We start from the raw sequence: 6,000 nt of genomic DNA on the forward strand, positions 1-6,000 counted from the left end.
TTGTAAATCTCTCTAGAGGTTCTAGAGCAGACTTTGTACTCATCATTCTCATAGTGAAGTTGCGTGGACCGGTCGGTCCACAGCCGTGGTTTTTTACTCCTCAAGTTGAGGAGGTTTTTCCACGCTAAATCCTGTGTCACATGTGCATGTTGTTTGTGTTATTCCACTGCTTACTTGTTGGTTGAAGCTGTCCTCAAAGTTCATCACAAGTGAAGGGGGCTGTGTAGTGTGCATATTTGCCGTGTCGGTGAATTTGTGCAGCGCATTGTTGCTGTCCAGCCCCAACAAAGTGGTATCAGAGCCAGATTTACTTATGCAAATTGCTGAGTTTCTTGTGGTGAAAATGGAGTGAATACCAACAGGATGATATCTTTGAATGGTACAAATTATCAAGCATGGAAGGGCAAGATGGAGGACTTGTTGTATGTGAAAGAATACTGGAAGTCAGTGTTCTCCACTGAGATGCCGGAGGGCATTGAGGAAGGTCAGTGGAAGGTACTTCATCGCCAAGCTTGTGGGTTCATCCGGCAATGGGTCGATGACAATGTTTTGAACCATATCATTGATAAGACACATGCACGCACCTTATGGCAGAAATTGGAAGAGTTGTTTGCCCAGAAAGAAGGTACAAACAAGATGTTCTTGATCAAACAATTGATGTGCTTGAGGTACAAAGAGGGCATTCTAATTGCAGATCATGTGAATACATTCCAAGGCATTATAAATTAGCTTTCTTCAATGGTAATAACATTTGAAGATGAAGTAAGAGCTTTGCTCCTACTAGGCTCATTACCGGACAACTGGGAGACCTTTAAGGTCACGGTTTGCAATTCAGCACCTAATGGAGTTGTCACTTGGAATCTTGTGAAAACCAGGGTACTAAATGAAGAGTCCAGAAAGGTGGCTGAAGCTAGTTCTTCCTCACATTCAGAGGTGTTGGTCACTCAGTCCAGGGGGAGAAGTAAGAGCAGAGGTCCTGGTAAAGGGGCAGAAAGAGGTAGGAGCAAATCAAAAAGTAAGTATGCTGATTATGAGTGCCATCACTGCCATTAGAAGGGCCACATTAAGTGGCAATGTGACAAGTGGAAGAAAGACAAAAAGAAAAAGAAGAAGCAAGATCAGAAGCAAGTTGATAGTGATAGTGACATAGAGGGCAACCAAGTTACTGCAGTAGAAGAGGACGTCATGCTTGTTATGCATGAAAAAAATGAGGGCAGATTTGGTTCCAGTGTTGAGAAGAAGATCACTGTTGTTTCTGATGAAACCGCCAACCTTGTGGATGGTGACAAGATGATTTGGATACCGAACAGCGGTGCTACCATTCATGCTACATCTCGCAGAGAGCTCTTCACTAACTATATATCAGGTGATTTTGGTGTTGTGAAGATGGGGAACAATGATAGAGCAGCCATCATTGGAAAAGGAGATGTGCATTTGAAGACCACAAATGGTACAAGGTTAGTCCTCAAATCTGTGAGGCATGTCGAGGCACTTCGTCTCAATATTATCTCGGTTGGTTTGCTTGATGGAGATGATTACTTGAGCAGTTTTGGAAAAGGGCAGTACAAGATCACCAAAGGCAACATGATTGTTGCAAGAGGTAAAATGGTCTCAGTGTTGTATTATGTTCATACTAAGCTCTTTAGTGCTTCTGTCAATGCACTAGAGAAGGATGATCATTGTGCTCTATGGCACAAGAGACTTGGGCACATGAGTGAGAATGGGATGACAGTGCTAGTGAAGAAAAAATTATGGAAGGGTGTGAAAGGAGTTCACATCAAGAAATGTTCAGATTGTCTAGCAGGGAAGCAACACCGAGTTGCCTTCAAGACTCTACCTCCTCACAAGAAGCCCGAGAAGCTGGACTTGATACATTCCGATGTTTGCAAAATGTCGATAAGATCTTTTGGTGGTGCTAAGTACTTTGTGACTTTTGTTGATGACTTTTCCAGGAAAGTTTGGGCCTTCACTTTGAGGACCAAAGATCAAGTACTAGGTGTATTCAAGCAATTCCAAGCCTCGGTTGAGAGACAAACTGAGAAGAAGATCAAGTGCATTCGCAGATAATGGAGGAGAGTATATTGGGCCATTTGATGCATATTGCAAGCAGCAAGGTATTAGGCATCAATTTACTCCTTCGAAGACACCACAGCTGAATGGTCTTGCTGAGGGGGTGAACAAGACAATTATTGAGAGAGTTAGATGCTTGTTGTCAAGTGCAAAGCTATGCAAACACTTTTGGGGTGAGGCTTTGATGACTGCAGTTTATCTTATTAATCTCTCACCAAGTTATCCTTTGCAGGGAGATGTTCCTAACAGGGTCTGGTGTGACAAGGACGTCTCATATGACCACCTGAAGGTTTTTGGGTGCAAGGCCTTTGTTCATATTCCTCAAGATGAAAGGTCAAAGCTTGATTCGAAGACACGGCAGTGTATCTTTCTTGGCTATGGTGGTGATGAGTTTGGCTACAAGCTGTTTGACCCTATAGCAAGGAAAGTTGTGAGAAGCCGTGATGTTGTGTTTGTTGAAGACCAAACAATTGAGGATATTGTGAAGACAAAGGGGCAGGTTCCTCCTCAGGAGCAGCAAGATATGATTGATTCTGACCCAGTTTCTGCAGCTCCAGCTCCCGTGCAAGTTGAAGTAGATGCAGAACATGTACAAGATGATGTACATGGTGGTGCAGGTGAAGAAGATGCTCCCCAGTAGCAGCAACAAGAGTATGATGCTGAAGTTGATGATCCGGATCAGCGGGAAGCACTAGCACCAGAAAGTCCACTAGCTGCTCCACTCAGAAGATCCAACAGGGGTCGAATTCCTTCCAGCAGGTATCCCTCAGATCAATACATGGTGTTATTATCTGACGGTTCAAAACCTGAATGCTTTGCAGATGCAATAGAAGATGAGCACAAGAAGGAGTGGAAAAATGCTATGCAAGAAGAGATGTATTCCTTGCATAATAATCATACTTATGAGTTGGTGAAGTTGCCCAAGGAAAAGAAAATTTTGAGGAACAAGTGGGTCTACAGAATCAAGCAAGAAGAGCACATATCACATCCAAGGTACAAGGTCAGGCTAGTTGTAAAAGGATTCGGCCAGAGAAAAGGTATTGACTATGATGAGATCTTTTCTCCGGTTGTGAAGATGACATCCATAAGAGTAATCCTTGGCATGGCAGCAAGTCTCAACTTGGAGGTTGAGCAAATGAATGTGAAGACTGCATTCCTTCATGGTAAGTTAAAGGAAGAAATATACATGGAGCAACCTGAGGGGTTTCTTGTGAAAGGCAAAGAAGACTATGTGTGCAAGCTGAAGAAAAGTCTCTATGGCCTGAAACAAGCACCAAGACAATGGTACATAAAGTTTGAAACTTTCATGGGGGAGCAAGGCTACAAGAAGTGTAGCTCAGACCATTGTGTGTTCATTCAGAGGTTCTCAGGTGATGATTTCATCATATTATTGCTCTATGTTGATGATATCCTGATTGTTGGCAAGAATGTCTCTAGGATTGCTAAGTTGAAAAAGGAGTTGAGCAAATGTTTTGCTATGAAAGACTTAGGTCCAACAAAGAACATTCTCGGGATGAGAATTGAGCGAGACAGAAATTGCAAAAAATTGTACTTGTCTTAAGAGAAGTATATTGAGAAGGTACTTCAGAAGTTCAGGATGGAAAATGCTAAAGTTGTGAGTTGTCCACTAGCAGCCCATTTCAAGTTGAGCAGAAAGCAATGTCCTACCACTGATGAGAAGAAAAAGGAAATGCATCATGTTCCTTATGCTTCAGCGGTAGGGAGTTTGATGTATGCTATGGTGTGTACAAGGCCTGACATTGCTCATGCGGTTAGTACTGTGAGCAGATTTATGTCCAATCCAGGAAGACCTCATTGGGAAGCCGTGAAGTGGATTTTGAGATATCTTCGGGGCAGTACAAATCTGAAACTTTGTTTTGGTGGTGGTGAAGCCAAGCTGATTGCTTTTCCAGATTCTGACATGGCTGGAGATGTTGACAGAAGAAAGTCTACTTCAGGTTACTTGGTTACCTATGCAGGGGGAGCGGTGTCATGGCAAATCAGGCTGCAAAAGTGTATGGCACTGAATACAACTGAAACTGAATTCATTGCTGTAACAGAGGCGAGCAAAGAACTATTGTGGCTGAAACGGTTGGCTTGTGAGCTTGGTTTTAAGCAAGACAAGTATGTGTTGTTTTGTGACAACTAAAGTGCTATCCACTTGAGTAAGAATGCAAGTTTTCATTCAAGGTCTAAGCATATATAAGTCCGTTATCATTGGATTCGAGATGTGTTGTATTCCAAGCAAATGCAACTTGAGAAGGTTCACACTGATGACAATAGGGCTGATATGCTGACTAAAATGGTGACAAGAAAGAAGCTTGAAGTATGCCGCCAGCTCGCTGGCATGGCTGCCGGAAGGCAGTGAGACCCTCCATGATGTCGGGAGGGGGAGTTTGTTGGGCTAAGTCCCTCCACATGGAGTTGTGTTGGCAGCCCAACATCAGCCCACACAAGTCCAACACATATGAACCGTTGATCTGTTCTGCATCCAACGGTTGTGAGTATTTCCTGGTGAAGGGAGCAAGGAGAAAACCCTAGCCACTCCACCCCTGCTGGTGGTGGCTGCCATTCGTGAGAGTGAGAGTGAGAGCACACAAGAAAAAACACAACCTGAGAGAGAGGAAGAAGAAGAAGCAGAGATTCTGTCCAGATTTGCTGCATCTGACTAGACAGTGTTCAAGCTAGTGGTTGGAGGCTCAAATGTGCTTGGATCGACTCCAAACTTGGTGAGCTCGTTCCTTACTTTGAGTACTTCGATCTGGTTAGCTGGTTTGAGGATTGGGTCAGCGAAGCATCTAATTTGAGAGTGGTTTTGTCAGCTCTGACTGCTGCAGTTTCAGAACAGAGTAGTTTTGGGAGACGAACAGTTTGGGTAGGCAAATAATGTCCGATTGAGCTGAAATTTGGAGGGGATGTCAAGAACTCATGTTTCTACTTGTCTGCCAAATTTGGTGTTGTTTGGTTTAGCCGTTTAAGAGCAGTTTGCAAAACACTGAAGGGTACAGAAGCTGTGTAAACTCTGCTTTGCTGAAATCTTGCTTCTTGTGGTTGATGTTGTTGTTGCCGGTTGGCAACGTGGAGAGTGTGTTGTAAATCTCTCTAGAGGTTCTAGAGCAGACTTTGTACTCATAATTCTTACAGTGAAGTTGCGTGGACCGGTCGGTACACAGCCGTGGTTTTTTACTCCTCAAGTTGAGGAGGTTTTTTCACGTTAAATCATGTGTCACATGTGCATGTTGTTTGTATTATTCCGCTGCTTACTTGTTGGTTGAAACTGTCTTCAAAGTTCGTCACAAGTGAAGGGGCTGTGTAATGTGCATATTTGCCGTGTCGGTGAATTTGTGCAGCGCATTGTTGCTGTCCAGCCCCAACATGATGATACCTTCAGTGAGAACTTATAAAGAGTCTAGATACATCAATTATAACTGGAACTGAAGATCAATCACACACTTGTTGAAATGGAGCAAAGTGTGATGACTTAGATTGATCGGATTCAGGACATGAGTGAGAATTTGAACTAGGAGGGGAACATACGAGGATCCTACGGGGAGAATGTGGTGTGGCTTGTCTAGGCGGTTGGGCAACCGTGGCAGGTCATTGAACTCGGGAGTCTTGGTGATCAAATCCTTGACAATCTTCTCAGCCTCACATGATACCAGCTAAGGTAGGACCTGTATTATAGCAAGAGGTGTTCAGAAATCAGATCTTGAAAATAATGCTACACTATATGCAGAATCATGTCAAATGATATAGAGGTAGATATGGATCAATCACTGAAGCTGCTTGCTGCGGAGCATGGCCACAAACATCTTGTTGAGTTTCACGGTGTCGAGGTGAGAGTTGGGATACTTCTTGGGGCTTACAACAATACAGATATGGGCAGAGAACATACCAAAACCACTATATCTAACCAAGTTTTTGCTCTAA

The sequence above is a fragment of the Triticum urartu genome, chromosome 3A (assembly GCF_056163025.1).
Source record: "Triticum urartu cultivar PI428250 chromosome 3A, HENAU_Tu73, whole genome shotgun sequence".
NCBI lineage: Eukaryota > Viridiplantae > Streptophyta > Magnoliopsida > Poales > Poaceae > Triticum > Triticum urartu.